This window comes from Oncorhynchus tshawytscha, linkage group LG18, assembly GCF_018296145.1.
Source record: "Oncorhynchus tshawytscha isolate Ot180627B linkage group LG18, Otsh_v2.0, whole genome shotgun sequence".
NCBI lineage: Eukaryota > Metazoa > Chordata > Actinopteri > Salmoniformes > Salmonidae > Oncorhynchus > Oncorhynchus tshawytscha.
This window is the reverse complement of record NC_056446.1, coordinates 3,254,124-3,270,952: the sequence shown is the minus strand read 5'-3', so window position 1 is coordinate 3,270,952 and position 16,829 is coordinate 3,254,124.

Below are 16,829 nucleotides of genomic sequence, written 5' to 3'. Positions count from 1 at the left end.
GGATCTTCACAACTAGCTAACCGCAATCATGGATGACTACTCCTGACTGGCATTTCCATCCCAGAGCAAGCACCAATTTGCTTGAAGCTAGCCCGTCCAGGGCTCCTGTGCTACCACCGAAGTATACTCCTGGGCTACAATATCCGGACCCCTTCTACAGCCGGTACGGAGCATGGAACCCCGCAGATCCCCTACGACCGGAATATGGACATAATCTGCCCGAGGACTCCAACAGGCCCCTCAGACGCGACGCCCGCTGAAGGCCCATTATGCTAACCAGCTAGGCCTGCTAGCTACCTAGAGCTACCTGGAACCCTACTAATTCCACGACCGGTCTATCGATATCACCGCACGAAGAGGCAAAAACAGACTTACCCCCATCGTGAGGTCCCCCAAAGGCTAACTATCTAGCCCCTGCTATCTGCTTGCTTGCTAACCCGGTCTGCTAACTGCTAGCTTGCCGGGCCCGGTCTGCTAACTGATAGCTTGCCTGCCCGGTCTGCTAACTGCTAGCCCTTGCTAACTGCTTGCCTGCTAACCCGGTCTGCTAACTGCTAGCCCCTGCTAACTGCTTGCTAACCCGGCCTGCTAACTGCTAGCTTGCCCCTGGTCTACTAACTGCTAGCTGCCTGCCCTGGCCTGCTAACTGCTAGCTTACCTGCCCGGTCTGTAACTGCTAGCCCATGCTAACTGCTTGCTTGCTAACCCGGCCTGCTAACTGCTAGCTTGTTTAGCCCCGGCCTACTAACTGTTAGCTTGTTAGCCTGCTAACTGTCTGAATCGCCGTGTCCCCAGCCAGCCCAACCACTCACTGGACCCATATGTTCACTTGGCTACGCATGCCTCTCTCTAATATCAAAATGCCTTGTCCATTACTGTCCTGGTTAGTGATTACTGTCTTATGTCACTGTAGAGCCTCTAGCCCAGCTCAATATGCCTTAACCAACCATGTTGTTCCACCTCCTACATATGCGATGACATCACCTGGTTTAAACATCTCTAGAGACTATATATCTCTCTTCAATACTCATTGCCTAGGTTTACCTCCAAGGTACTCACATCCTACCTTACCTTTGTCTGTACACGATGCCTTGAATCTATGCTATCGTGCCCAGAAACCTGCTCCTTTTACTCTCTGTTCTGAACGTGCTAGACGGCCAGTTCGTATAGTCTTTAGCCGTACCCTTATCCTACTTCTCCTCTGTTCCTCTGGTGATGTGGAGGTTAATCCAGGTCCTGCAGTGCCTAGCTCCACTCCCACCCCCCAGGTGCTCTCATTTGATGACTTCTGTAAATGTAAAAGCCTTGGTTTCATGCATGTTAAAATTAGAAGCCTACTCCCTAAGTTTGTTTTACTCACTGCTTTAGCACACTCTGCCAACCCAGATGTCATAGCCGTGTCTGAATCCTGGCGTAGGAAAACCTCCTGAAATCTCCATTGCTAACTATAATGTTTTCCGCCAAGATAGAACTGCCAAAGGGGGCGGTGTTGCAATCTACTGCAAAGATAGATAGTAATACAGAACTCTGCAGGCTAAGTCTGTACCCAAACAATTTGAGCTTCTACTCCTAAAGATTCACCTTTCCGGAAACAAGTCTCTCACTGTTGCCGCTTGCAATATACCTCCCTCTGCCCCCAGCTATGCCCTCGATACCATATGTGAATTGATTGCCCCCCATCTATCTTCTGAGCTTGTGCTACTAGGTGACCTAAACTGGGACATGCTTAACCTTTTGCGTGTAGGGGGCAGTATTTTAGTTTTTGTAAAAAAATAAATGTACCCATTCGAAACTGCCTATTTCTCAGCCCCAGAAACTAGAATATGCATATAATTGTCAGGTTAAGATCGAAAACACTCTAAAGTTTCCAAAACTGCCAAAATATTGTCTGAGTATAACAGAACTGATATTGCAGGCGAAGGCCTGAGGAAAATCAAATCAGGAAGTGCCTCTTATTTTGAAACCTCTCTTTTCCTAAGCATGCCTATCCTCCATTTAAAGGGATATCAACCAGATTCCTTTTTCTATGGCTTCCCCAAGGTGTCGACAGTCTTTTAACATAGTTTCAGGCTTTTATTTTGAAAAATGAGCGTGAAGGATCACATTGCGTAAGTGGATAGGTGGGGGCTCTCAGAGTGAGTTTTGCGCAACTGAGTAAAGCGGCCATTGTTTCTCCCGCTGTTATTGAAAAAGCTACACACTCGGTTGATATATTATCGAATACATATTGTGAAACAACTTGAGGATTGATTATAAAAAACGTTTGACATGTTTGTGGCGCGTTTAATCCAGAAAAACACCGGTCCCAACTTGTGCAAAGTGACTACAAAATATCTCAAAAGTTACCTGTAAACTTTGCCAAAACATTTCAAACTACTTTTGTAATACAACTTTAGGTGTTTTTTAACGTAAATAATCAATAAAATTGAAGACTGGATGATCTGTGTTCAATACAGGAGGAAAACAAACTGTAGCATGCTTTCAGGTCACGTGCCTCTATCTAACAGTAAACTTCAAGTTACCCTTTTTCAAGATGGCCGTACTTCTTCATTACACAAAGGATTTCTACAGACTGTTGACATCCAGTGGAAGCGATAGGAACTGCATGGAGGTCCCTTAGAAATCTAACCCATTGAAAAGAGTGACCTCAAAAAAAAAATCTGAATGGTTTGTCCTTGGGGTTTCGCCTGCTAAATAAGTTCTGTTATACTCACAGACATGATTCAAACAGTTTTAGAAACTTCAGAGTGTTTTCTATCCAAATCCATTAATAATATGCATATCTTATCTTCTGGGGATGAGGAGCAGGCAGTTGAATTTGGGCATGCATTTCATCCGGACGTGAAAATACTGCACCCTGTCACCAAGAAGTTAACCTCTCTGGTATAAGTTTGAAGCTAGCGTCCCACCTCGACAATAGCCAGTGAAATTGCAGGGCGCCAAATGAAAAACAACAGAAATCCCATAATTAAAATTCCTCAAACAAACAAGTATTATCCACCATTTTAAAGATAAACTACTTGTAAATCCAACCACAGTGTCCGATTTCAAAAAGGCTTTACTGCGAAAGCACACCATGCGATTATGTTAGGTCAGCACCTAGTCACAGAAAACCATACAGCCATTTTCCAACCAAGGAGAGTGCTCACAAGTCAGAAATAGCGATGAAATGAATCACTAACCTTTCATGATCTTCATCAGGTGGCACTCATAGGACTTCATGTTACACAATGCATGTATGTTTTGTCCCATAAAGTTCATATTTATATCCAAAAATCTCAGTTTACATTGGCTCTTTATGTTTAGAAATGTATTGTGTCAAACAAACATCCGGTGAAAGTGCAAAGAGCCACATCAAATTACAGAAATACTCATCATAAACACTGATAAATGATACAAGTGTTTAACATACGAATAAAGATAAACTTCTCCTTAATGCAACCGCTGTGTCAGATTTCAAAAAGGCTTTACGACGAAATCACACTTTGCGATTATGTTAGTCCACAGAAACCCATATAGCCATTTTCCAAGGAGAGTGTCACAAAAGTCAGAAATAGCATTAAAATTAATCACTTACCTTTGATGATCTTCATCTGGTGGCACTCCCAGGTCTCCATGTTAGACAATAAATGTTTGTTTTGTTCGATAATGTCCCTCTTTATGATCAAAAACCATATTTTTGTTTGTGCATTTTGTCCAGTAATTCAAATGCTTATGTCCAGACTAAAAGTTTTTAAAAAGTACAATTAAAGTTAGTAGAAACATGCCAAATGATGTTTAAAATCAATCCTCCGGTTGTTTTTGTCATAAATAATCAATAATATTTCAACCGGACAAAAGCTTTGTCAATAGGAAAGGAGAAACAAGAAAGGCGCGTTCCCGATCAGGCGCATGGCTGATGTTTGGAAATTTCCACTGGCCTCTGATTGAAAGTGCTGTTTCTCCCTCATTTTTCAGAGTTAAAGCCTGAAACAACGCATAAAGAATGGCCACATGTAGAGGAAGCCACAGATCTCGTGAACTGGGTCCTAAGTCTTTGTATGATGGATAGGCTTTCAATGGAAAAACAGCCTTTCAAAATAATAGTACTTCCTGGTTGGATTTTCCTCGGGTTTTTGCATGCCATATCAGTTCTGTTATACTCACAGACATTATTTTAACGTTTTGGAAACTTTAGAGTGTTTTCTATCCAAATCTACTAATTATAGGTATATCCTATCTTCTGGGCCTGAGTAGCAGGCAGTTTAATTTGGGCACACTTTTCATCCAAAATTCCGAATGCTGCCCCCTACCCTAGTTAAGTTAATGGCATGTACATTTGCAAAATGGAGATCCTCATCAACTATACGGGTAATGCCATCGGTGTCTCTTATCTAGGTAAGACACTAAAGTGAGAGTGGTGTGGAGCCTTCGAGGGACTCCGCAGAACCGTCTTTGTTTCGGCGATGGTCTTAGTGTTGCGACGAGAACGCCACTTACAGCTGCCGCTGAGAAAGCAGGGAAGACTGAAGTACTAACAATAATGGCCTACAGAGGTATTTGTTTATTGTTATTTGTTATTTTATTTTTATTTTTACAGGACAGTGGACATTAATCAATGTTTCAGTAAAAGTGCCGGTTTTAGCCAACCGGCTAATTTTCAACCGTATTTATTAGTGATCCCCATTCTCTTCCCGGTTTCATGACCGAGGATCAGGTTACAGTGGATTACAGTTCTACAGAAATCTCTCCCTCCAGCAGAGAGATTGATGGGGGTTATGACCTCATGCCCATCGGAAGTTATAAGGCAGCAGCCATCTCTAGCGTGCGAGACTGGAATGTTTGTCAGCCCAAAACTATGTTTCACAGCCCAAAACTACAGGACATCAAATTTATTCAGCCAAAACGGTGGTAACAATGATAGATGGAATATGAAGATAGAATATCCAGATCAAAGAGAATGTTTTTGTAATGATGAACTGTGATTTTAGTTGTCTAAACAAGATCATAGTAAGTCCTAATACCTTGCCTTGTAACTAGCTATGCCCCAAGGAATCCAGAGAGCGTTTCATAAATACAGGAACGCCCCCTTCTACCCTGGGGTATAAAACATGCGAGTTAAGAATTTACATAGCACGCGGTCCTCTAGTCTGCAGCCAGGGTCCACGATTAGTCACGATCCCAAAACGAGGTTGAGGAAGACAAAGGAACCTCTTAACAATCAATGCTACGGTTGATTGCTGTATCTAGGAAGGTGAATTCAAGCAGGACCATCCGGTTGTTCTTTTCAAGTCACCGGTTGTCTACATGGCCTTCTTACCCCTGGCTGATTAGCCGTCCTCGGAAGACCACTCTCACAGAACGAGTGCAAGGAAACAGACAACTAAGAGAAAGGACATTGTGACATCTTTGCGCACAATGGGATTGCCTTGCTGTGCTCCAGCTTTATCCACTGAGATAGCGGTAGGTGCACAAGTTTCAAGGCAGGAGTCACGGGAAGGGCCACAGAGCAGCGCACAGAAGACAGACCTTGCCCATGGGGAAAGGAGAAAAAGGAGTGGGGGGGTGGACCCCCACTGGGTAGCACAGAGCTACACTTTAAGGGGCATTGCATTTATAATGGCACTGACAAGGGAAACGTTCCCGCTGTTCTTAGTGTCTGTCCACAATTTCAAACCAAAACAATGTAACTAATAATGGTGCGAAAAATGCCTCTTAGATATGAATTCGGAGGGGAGAAATTTAAAAAAAAAATAGAGCATTATACCTCTCACTAAAGGTGTCAGTCAAAAGTCTTACTTTAATCCAAACTGGAATTAACGAAAAATGACATGAAAAGCACATATTTGTAAATTCCAAACTCTAAAAATAATTGGAAAGGTAAATACAAATTATTTGTGACATTGTGGTTACAATAAAGAGTGTAAACAAGATGTAAACTATTTACAGCAGTGGCAGTTTGAAAACAGGTTTTCATGAATAAAAAACACAAGCTGGCGCACACCCAGAAAAAATATTTTGTGTGGAGGTGCATAAATGGAGAATAAACTTTCAACTTTCAAAACAAAGGGAGTCGCACACTCCACACAAACTCCCAGTAATTTAATATATATATTTAATATGCCATAAACTATTGTTTTTAACAGTTTCACTAATTCATACTAATTAAGTTAATAATTATGACACACCCCTCACTATTGTCATTAGTTACACTAATTTCACTGTTGGCTACATAACCTGGCTCAAGTATTCATGACATTAACCTGAAGAAGGCACAGTGATGGCCAAATGTTGGTAAATACCTAATAAATTATTGGGATTTCATGTGTGGAGAGTGTGATTCTTTGTTTTGATAGAAAACAGGTTTTGACAAGTGTACTGTAGTACTGTAGCAGGTGTAGCCCTATAGTAGTAGCAGGACAATAGACTCTTATGCAGATGTTTATTTCAAGTACATTTTAGATGCACTTCCACTATTGTTCCTACTCGATCACGTGTAATGTGCTTCGTGACTTCCAAATATGTTCTCTTTGTCAGGCCCTGATCTGTTTCACCGGTTCTTGTGATTGTGATGTCTGGCATATGAGCTTGTCTTTTTATGCCAATAACAAATTCACATACTGTATCAACACGGAACCCGCAAATTTGAACACTTTAGCGATTGTTTAAATGCGGCGTGATACAAAGTTGGACTATGTGTAAACAGTATTCGTGCTCTCGTCCATATATATACTGCCAATTTTAATATGTTACCTAATATCCAGTTTTTATTTATTAATAAATGTTACCTAATAATGTTACCTAATATCCAGCTTATTATTTTGTATTTATTATTATTTATTATCCAACCCCAAAATCGGCTTCCGATTCTTCCCGTTACCCCACTAAACATACTACTTTTCTTAATTTTAGCCAATTTCGAGCTCTATTGCCTCTACACTCACTTTTCCAATGACCAACGGCCCCACACACTATGCTTCGGTAGTTTTCCACTACCCCCGCAATATACATTTTGAAACCTGCCATCAAAAAAATACACATTTTATCAATATACTCACATACACAAGCTGTGCTCGAATACCCTTACTAATATATTTTGTACTACATACTGAATGAGTATATACTTCATACTATTAGTTCATTTTAGTATACTGTAAAACACACCATAACATTTCAGTTTGAGCTTCACATGTTTACAGGAAGTTGATGTTGTTGCTATGCAGCCTCTTGCTAGCTTGTAAGCATAATAAATTACTAGTTTATACATTTTACGACTTTGGGTGTTTCGCAGTTAAGCACCCTAGCTAACTGGCTAAAGTTGGCTAGATTGCTAGTTACTTCCAGACACAAATAAGAGAACACCTCACTCTGACCACTTTCCTCACCCTAGCAGAGTTGGTAAGGCTTTTTTCATATTATCCAAAGTGTTTGGTGACTAACTGTGCTGCTTGCAACAATTTAATGATGTTATTTTTCCCAGACATTTACTGAGACTGGCCATATTCAACGAGTGTTGAGCATTCGTAAATTCATCAGTTATTCTGTGCTCTGGTACATTGACGAGAGTGCTCGTTGATGAAGAGACAAACCATCGGCTCCTCACGGCGGTTTAAAAAAATCTTTAAATACTGTCCAAGGGTGTCAACTGTCTCTACCTCAGGTCAGTCCATATGTGGGTTGTAAAGGGTTGTTTTCGGTGTAGGTCTGGTTTTCCAACCTCCCCTAGCTGCCCTCTGTTTGGTAGGTTTGTTTTGACATGCTCTGGCGAAATGTCCCTTCTTTCCGCAGTTGTAAACAAGCAAAGTCTTACCCTTAGAGTAAAAAATAAGATCACTTCAAGATAAAAACGTAATATTTAATATTGGTAAGTTAGATTTACTGAAGCCTTACTTGACATACAGATTAGATCCACGAGAGAAAATCTGGTACTTACAGGTATCCAAGAGAAAGAAGAAGTTACTAAATGTGTAGTTAGGGAGTTCCTCCTTACAGCGTTTCAGATCCCACTCGAAGCTGTCCAAAATCCAACTGGAACATGTACACTGTTTCGGACAAAGAGGGCAGAGGTATGAATGCCCAATCGTTACCAAATGTGCTTTCTTTAAAGATAAAATAATGGTTAAAATCCTGGGTAAAAGACTTGCTGGCACAAAAATAGGCATGAACGATCAATTCCCGAAGGAAATTGCAGAACGGCGTAAAGTTCTGTATCCAGTCTTAGATTGAAAGGAAAATAGATTGAAAGGGAAATGCATAGCTTTCATAGTCGATAAACTGTATATTGATAACCAAATGTTCAGAGACACAGACTACTCTAAAGATTACAAATAATTACGAATGTATTTATTTATTTTTATTTCACCTTTATTTAACCAGGTAGGCTAGTTGAGAACAAGTTCTCATTTGCAACTGCGACCTGGCCAAGATAAAGCGTAGCAATTCGACATATACAACAACACAGAGTTACACATGGAATAAACAAAACATACAGTCAATAATACAGTAGAACAAAAGAAAACAAAAAGTCTATATACAGTGAGTGCAAATGAGATAAGTTAAGGAAATAAATAGGCCATGGTGGAAAACGTAATTACAATATATCAATTAAACACTGGATTGGTAGATCGGCAGAAGATGAATGTGCAGGTAGAGATACTGGGGTGCAGAGGAGCAAAATAAATAAATACCAGTATGGGGATGAGGTAGGTAGATACAGTGCCTTGCGAAAGTATTCGGCCCCCTTGAACTTTGCGACCTTTTGCCACATTTCAGGCTTCAAACATAAAGATATAAAACTGTATTTTTTGTGAAGAATCAACAACAAGTGGGACACAATCATGAAGTGGAACGACATTTATTGGATATTTCAAACTTTTTAACAAATCAAAAACTTAAAAATTGGGCGTGCAAAATTATTCAGCCCCCTTAAGTTAATACTTTGTAGCGCCACCTTTTGCTGTGATTACAGCTCAGTGAGGTTGGATGGAGAGCATTTGTGAACGGCAGTTTTCAGTTCTTTCCACAGATTCTCAATTGGATTCAGGTCTGGACTTTGACTTGGCCATTCTAACACCTGGATATGTTTATTTTTGAACCATTCCATTGTAGATTTTGCTTTATGTCTTGGATCATTGTCTTGTTGGAAGACAAATCTCCGTCCCAGTCTTAGGTCTTTTGCAGACTCCATCAGGTTTTCTTCCAGAATGGTCCTGTATTTGGCTCCATCCATCTTCCCATCAATTTTAACCATCTTCCCTGTCCCTGCTGAAGAAAAGCAGGCCCAAACCATGATGCTGCCACCACCATGTTTGACAGTGGGGATGGTGTGGTCAGGGTGATGAGCTGTGTTGCTTTTACGCCAAACATAACGTTTTGCATTGTTGCCAAAAAGTTCCATTTTGGTTTCATCTGACCAGAGCACCTTCTTCCACATGTTTGGTGTGTCTCCCAGGTGGCTTGTGGCAAACTTTAAACAACACTTCTTATGGATATCTTTAAGAAATGGCTTTCTTCTTGCCACTCTTCCATAAAGGCCAAATTTGTGCAATATACGACTGATTGTTGTCCTATGGACAGAGTCTCCCACCTCAGCTGTAGATCTCTGCAGTTCATCCAGAGTGATCATGGGCCTCTTGGCTGCATCTCTGATCATTCTTCTCCTTGTATGAGCTGAAAGTTTAGAGGGACGGCCAGGTCTTGGTAGATTTGCAGTGGTCTGATACTCCTTCCATTTCAATATTATCGCTTGCACAGTGCTCCTTGGGATGTTTAAAGCTTGGGAAATCTTTTTGTATCCAAATCCGGCTTTAAACTTCTTCACAACAGTATCTCGGACCTGCCTGGTGTGTTCCTTGTTCTTCATGATGCTCTCTGCGCTTTTAACGGACCTCTGAGACTATCACAGTGCAGGTGCATTTATACGGAGACTTGATTACACACAGGTGGATTGTATTTATCATCATTAGTCATTTAGGTCAACATTGGATTATTCAGAGATCCTCACTGAACTTCTGGAGAGAGTTTGCTGCACTGAAAGTAAAGGGGCTGAATAATTTTGCACGCCCAATTTTTCAGTTTTTGATTTGTTAAAAAAGTTTGAAATATCCAATAAATGTCATTCCACTTCATGATTGTGTCGCACTTGTTGTTGATTCTTCACAAAAAAATACAGTTTTATATCTTTATGTTTGAAGCCTGAAATGTGGCAAAAGGTCGCAAAGTTCAAGGGGGCCGAATACTTTCGCAAGGCACTGTAGATGGGCTGTTTACAGATGGGCTATGTACAGGTGCAGTGATCTGTAAACTGCTCTGAGAGCTGGTGCTTAAGCTAGTGAGGGAGATGTGAGTCTCCAGCTTCAGAGATTTTTGCAATTCGTTCCAGTCATGGGCAGCAGAGAACTGGAAGGAAAGACGACCAAAGGAGGAATTGGCTTTGGGGGTGACCAGTGAGATATACCTGCTGGAGCGCGCGCTACGAGTGGGTGCTGCTATGGTGACCAGTGAGCTAAGGCCTAGCAGAGACTTGTAGATAACCTGTAGCCAGTGGGTTTGGCGACGAGTGAGAAGCGAGGGCCAACCAACGAGAGCGTACAGGTCGCAATGGTGGGTAGTGTATCGGGCTTTGGTGACAAAACGGATGGCACTGTGATAGACTGCATCCAGTTTGTTGAGTAGAGTGTTGGAGGCTATTTTATAGATGACATCACCGAAGTCGAGGATCGGTAGGATGGTCAGTTTTACGAGGGTATGTTTGGCAGCATGAGTGAAGGATGCTTTGTTGCGATATAGGAGGCCGATTCTAGATTTAATTTTGGATTGGAGATGCTTAATGTGAGTCTGGAAGGAGAGTTTACAGTCTAACCAGACAGCCAGGTATTTGTAGTTGTCCACGTATTCTAAGTCAGAGCCATCCAGAGTAGTGATGCTGGACGGTCGAGCATTTGCGGGCAGTGATTGATTGAATAGCATGCATTTAGTTTTACTTGCGTTTAAGAGCAGTTGGAGGCCACGGAAGGAGAGTTGTATGGCATTGAAGCTCGTCTGGAGGTTAGTTAACTTCTTGGATATAGGGGGCGCTCTTTTAATTTATGGATAAAAAAAACGTGCCCGTTTTAAGCGCAATATTTTGTCACGAAAAGATGCTCAACTATGCATATAATTGGCGGCTTTGGAAAGAAAACACTAACGTTTACAAAACTGCAAAGATATTATCTGTGAGTGCCACAGAACTCATGCTACAGACGAAACCAAGATGAAACTTCAACCAGGAAATTGGCAGAATTTTTGAAGCTCTGTTTTCCATTGTCTCCTTATATGGCTGTGAATGCGCCGGGGATGAGCCTGCCCTTTCTATCGTTTCTCCAAGGTGTCTGCAGCATTGTGACGTATTTGTAGGCATATCATTGGAAGATTGGCCATAAGAGACTACATTTACCAGGGGTCCGCCCGGTGTCCTTTGTCTAAATTGGTGCGTAATCTACAAGCTGCACGCAGTCATCCAGTGATTGAGAGGAGAGAAGAGGCTTTCAACGAACGATATATCATGAAGAGATATGTGAAAAACACCTTGAGGATTGATTCTAAACAACGTTTACCATGTTTCAGTCGATATTATGGAGTTAATTTGGAAAAAAGTTTGGCGTTTTGAAGACTGAATTTTCGTTTTTTTTTGATAGCCAAACGTGACGCACCAAACAGAGCAATTTCTCCAAAACAAATAATCTGCTATCTAACTGAGAGTCTCCTCATTGAAAACATCTGAAGTTCTTCAAAGGTAAATTATTTTATTTGAATGATTTTCTGGTTTTTGTGAAAATGTTGCCTGCTGATGCTAACGCTAAATACTACGCTAGCTGCGCTAGCTGTTACACAAATGCTTGTTTTGCTATGGTTGAGAAGCATATTTTGAAAATCTGAGATGACAGTGTTGTTAACAAAAGGCTAAGCTTGAGAGCTAGCATATTAATTTAAATTAATTTGCGATTTTCATGAATAGTTAACGTTGCGTTACGGTAATGAGCTTGAGGCTGTATTCACGATCCCGGATCCGGGATGGCTCGACGCAAGAAGTTAACACAGTGTCCAAGGAGGGGCCAGAAGTATACAGAATGGTGTCGTTTGTGTAGAGGTGGATCAGAGAATCACCAGCAGCAAGAGCAACATCATTGATGTATACAGAAAAGAGAGTCGGCCCGAGAATTGAACCCTGTGGCACACCCATAGAGACTGTCAAAGGTCCAGACAACAGGCCCTCCGATTTGACACACTGAACTCTATATCAGAGAAGTAGTTGGTAAACCAGGCGAGGCAATCATTTGAGAAACCAAGGCTGTCGAGTCTGCCAATAAGAATGTTGTGATTGACAGAGTCGAAAGCCTTGGCCAGGTCGATGAATACGGCTGCACAATAATGTCTCTTATCGATGGCGGTTATGATGTCGTTTAGAACCTTGAGCGTGGCTGAGGTGCACCCATGACCAGCTCTGAAACCAGATTGCATAGCGGAGAAGGTATGGTGGGACTCGAAATGGTCAGTAATCTGTTTGTTAACTTGGCTTTCGAAGACCTTAGAAAGACAGGGTAGGATAGATATAGGTCTGTAGCAGTTTGAGTTTGAGTGTCACCCCCTTTGAAGAGGGGGATGAACGCGGCAGCTTTCCAATCTTTGGGAATCTCAGACGATACGAAAGAGAGGTTGAACAGGCTGGTAATAGGGGTTGCAACAATTTCGACAGATAATTTTAAAAAGAGAGGGTCCAGATTGTCTAGCCCGGCTGATTTGTAGGGGTCCAGATTTTGCAGCTCTTTCAGAACATCAGCTATCTGGATTTGGGTAAAGGAGAAATGGTGGGGGCTTTGGCGGGTTGCTGTGGAGGGTGCCGGGCAGTTGACCAGGGTAGGGGTAGCCATGTGAAAAGCATGGCCAGCCGTAGAGAAATGCTTATTGAAATTCTCAATTATAGTGGATTTATCGGTGACAGTGTTTCCTAGTCTCAGAGCAGTGGGCAGCTGGGAGGAGGTGCTCTTATTCTCCATGGACTTTACAGTGTCCCAGAACTTTTTTGAGTTAGTACTACAGGATGCAAATTTCTGTTTGAAAAAGCTTGCCTTAGCTTTTCTAACTGCCTGTGTATATTTGTTCCTAATTTCCCTGAAAAGTTGCATATCACGGGGGCTATTCGATGCTAATGCAGAACGCCACAGGATGTTTTTGTGCTGGTCAAGGGCAGACAGGTCTGGAGTGAACCAAGACTATATGTATTCCTAGTTCTACATTTTTTAGAGAGGGGCATGCTTATTTAAGATGGTGAGGAAGGCACTTTTAATGAATAGCCAGGCATCATCTACTGACGGGATGAGGTCAATGTCATTCCAGGATACCCCGGCCAGGTCGATTACAAAGGCCTGCTCTGAGAAGTGTTTCAGGGAGCGTTTGACAGTGATGAGGGGTGGTTGTTTGGTCGCAGACCCATTACGGATGCAGGCAATGAGGCAGTGATCGCTGAGATCTTGATTGAAAACAGCAGAAGTGTATTTGGAGGGCGAATTAGTTAGGATGACATCTTTGAGGGTGCCCATGTTTACTGATTTGGGGTTGTACCTGGTAGGTTCATTGATAATTTGTGTGAGATTGAGGGCATCAAGCTTAGTTTGTAGGATGGCCGGGTGTTAAGCATGTCCCAGTTTAGGTCACCTAGTAGCACGAGCTCAGAAGATAGATGGGGGCAATCAATTCACATATGGTATCAAGGGCACAGCTGGGGGCAGAGGGAGGTCTATTGCAAGTGGCAACAGTGAGAGACTTGTTTCCGGAAAGGTGAATTTTTAGAAGTAGAAGCTCAAATTGTTTGGGTACAGACAAAGCCCCCTTTGGCAGTTCTATCTTGGCGGAAAACGTTATAGTTAGCAATGGAGATTTCAGGGTTTTTGGAGGTTGTCCTACGCCAGGATTCAGACACGGCTAAGACATCTGGGTTGGCAGAGTGTGCTAAAGCAGTGAGTAAAACAAACTTAGGGAGTAGGCTTCTAATGTTAACATGCATGAAACCAAGGCTTTTACATTTACAGAAGTCATCAAATGAGAGCACCTGGGGGGTGGGAGTGGAGCTAGGCACTGCAGGACCTGGATTAACCTCCACATCACCAGAGGAACAGAGGAGAAGTAGGATAAGGGTACGGCTAAAGACTATACGAACTGGCCGTCTAGCACGTTCAGAACAGAGAGTAAAAGGAGCAGGTTTCTGGGCACGATAGCATAGATTCAAGGCATCGTGTACAGACAAAGGTAAGGTAGGATGTGAGTACCTTGGAGGTAAACCTAGGCAATGAGTATTGAAGAGAGATATATAGTCTCTAGAGATGTTTAAACCAGGTGATGTCATCGCATATGTAGGAGGTGGAACAACATGGTTGGTTAAGGCATATTGAGCTGGGCTAGAGGCTCTACAGTGACATAAGACAGTAATCACTAACCAGGACAGTAATGGACAAGGCATTTTGATATTAGAGAGAGGCATGCGTAGCCAAGTGAACATATGGGTCCAGTGAGTGGTTGGGCTGGCTGGGGACACGGCGATTCAGACAGTTAGCAGGCTAACAAGCTAACAGTTAGTAGGCCGGGGCTAAACAAGCTAGCAGTTAGCAGGCCGGGTTAGCAAGCAAGCAGTTAGCATGGGCTAGCAGTTACAGACCGGGCAGGTAAGCTAGCAGTTAGCAGGCCAGGGCAGGCAGCTAGCAGTTAGTAGACCAGGGGCAAGCTAGCAGTTAGCAGGCCGGGTTAGCAAGCAGTTAGCAGGGGCTAGCAGTTAGCAGACCGGGTTAGCAGGCAAGCAGTTAGCAAGGGCTAGCAGTTAGCAGACCGGGCAGGCAAGCTATCAGTTAGCAGACCGGGCCCGGCAAGCTAGCAGTTAGCAGACCGGGTTAGCAAGCAAGCAGATAGCAGGGGCTAGATAGTTAGCCTTTGGGGGACCTCACGATGGGGGTAAGTCTGTTTTTGCCTCTTCGTGCGGTGATATCGATAGACCGGTCGTGGAATTAGTAGGGTTCCAGGTAGCTCTAGGTAGCTAGCAGGCCTAGCTGGTTAGCATAATGGGCCTTCAGCGGGCGTCGCGTCTGAGGGGCCTGTTGGAGTCCTCGGGCAGATTATGTCCATATTCCGGTCGTAGGGGATCTGCGGGGTTCCATGCTCCGTACCGGCTGTAGAAGGGGTCCGGATATTGTAGCCCAGGAGTATACTTCGGTGGTAGCACAGGAGCCCTGGACGGGCTAGCTTCAAGCAAATTGGTGCTTGCTCTGGGATGGAAATGCCAGTCAGGAGTAGTCATCCATGATTGCGGTTAGCTAGTTGTGAAGATCCAGATGAAAATGTTCAGTTTGCGGTAGGAATCCGGGGATAAAAATAACAGGTCCGTTATGCTCTGGTTAGAGTCACGTTGTTCGACCTGACGAGAGCTTTCCGTGCTGAAGGTTAGCTGATGACCGCTGGCAATGGTTTGCTGACTGATAGCTGGTAGTTAGCTGGCTAGGTTCAGTTGAGGGATTCCGGACCCGAAGTAAATACTTTAGGAAAAAAAAAAGCAGATGGGTGAGGCGGGTTGCAGGAGAGTATTTAGATGTTGAGGTTTAGCAAAATATTTTAAAGGGTATGCGACGAAAAATATGTTAAACGATATATACAAGGGACACGACAGGACAAAGACTTTTCCAACAGTCTTGAAGGAGTTTCCACATATGCTGAGCACTTGTTGGATGCTTTTCCGTCCAATTCAAAGTTGTGATTTGTCTCATTGTTCCAACCTGCTGCTGGCTTTTTTTCCTTCTAAGAGACCTGGTCCAGATGTAGGTAAAAGGATTTAACATTCAGCAACTACATTTACATTACGCTACTGACCTAGTCAAAGCTTCCTCTGGAATCTCATACAGCTGTAGTAACTGAACTCAACCTGCAGGTTTGAGTAGGAGGAAGAAGCTGTAGGCAAGGTTTGACTGGTGTGTACTTGCCAAGAGACCAAGCCAACTCAGATTTGGCTTCTGCCAGCAATTCTGCAGGAGCAAGCCCCCCCCCCCAAAAAAGCAAAGTCAACAGGTGCAGTGCCCCTTTAAAAACACCTGGAAATTTAAGTAGCAAGGGATTTACATTGCAAGAGAAAGTTGTCAAATATTTGGCATAATGTCAGAAGCCAATGGGAAAAGTACACACTTCATTCCCCTGGTTAGTTTGTCACAGGATGCATTGGCAATGTGAAAGGGGCAACCCTCCTACTTCCAGTGGGAATACTGTTGTGCACCACTTTGAGACAAAGCCTTACAGTGCATGGGAGAAGGCCTTGATGCCATGTACCTGGGTCACCAAGAATGTCAAGTCTTAATTAGAATATTTAGGTATTGTGTTAGTGTTAGCACTGGTCCTGAAATGTTGGAAAGAGTTGAACCAGTGTTAAAATGTTAATACAATTGTATTACAACCCCTCCTGTCTCAGCCTCCAGTATTTATGCTGCAGTAGTTAATGTGTCGGGGGGGGCTAGGGTCAGTTTGTTATATCTGGAGTACCTCTCCTGTCCTATTCGGTGTCCTGTGTGAATCTAAGTGTGCGTTCTCTAATTCTCTTTCTCTCGGAGGACCTGAGCCCTAGGACCATGCCCCAGGACCACCTGACATGACTCCTTGCTGTCCCCAGGCCACCTGGCCGTGCTGCTGCTCCAGTTTCAACTGTTCTGCCTTAGTCAACCACGCTGGTCATTTATGAACATTTGAACATCTTGGCCATGTTCTGTTATAATCTCCACCCGGCACAGCCAGAAGAGGACTGGCCACCCCACATAACCTAGAGGAACCAGGCTTCGGCCTTTCTA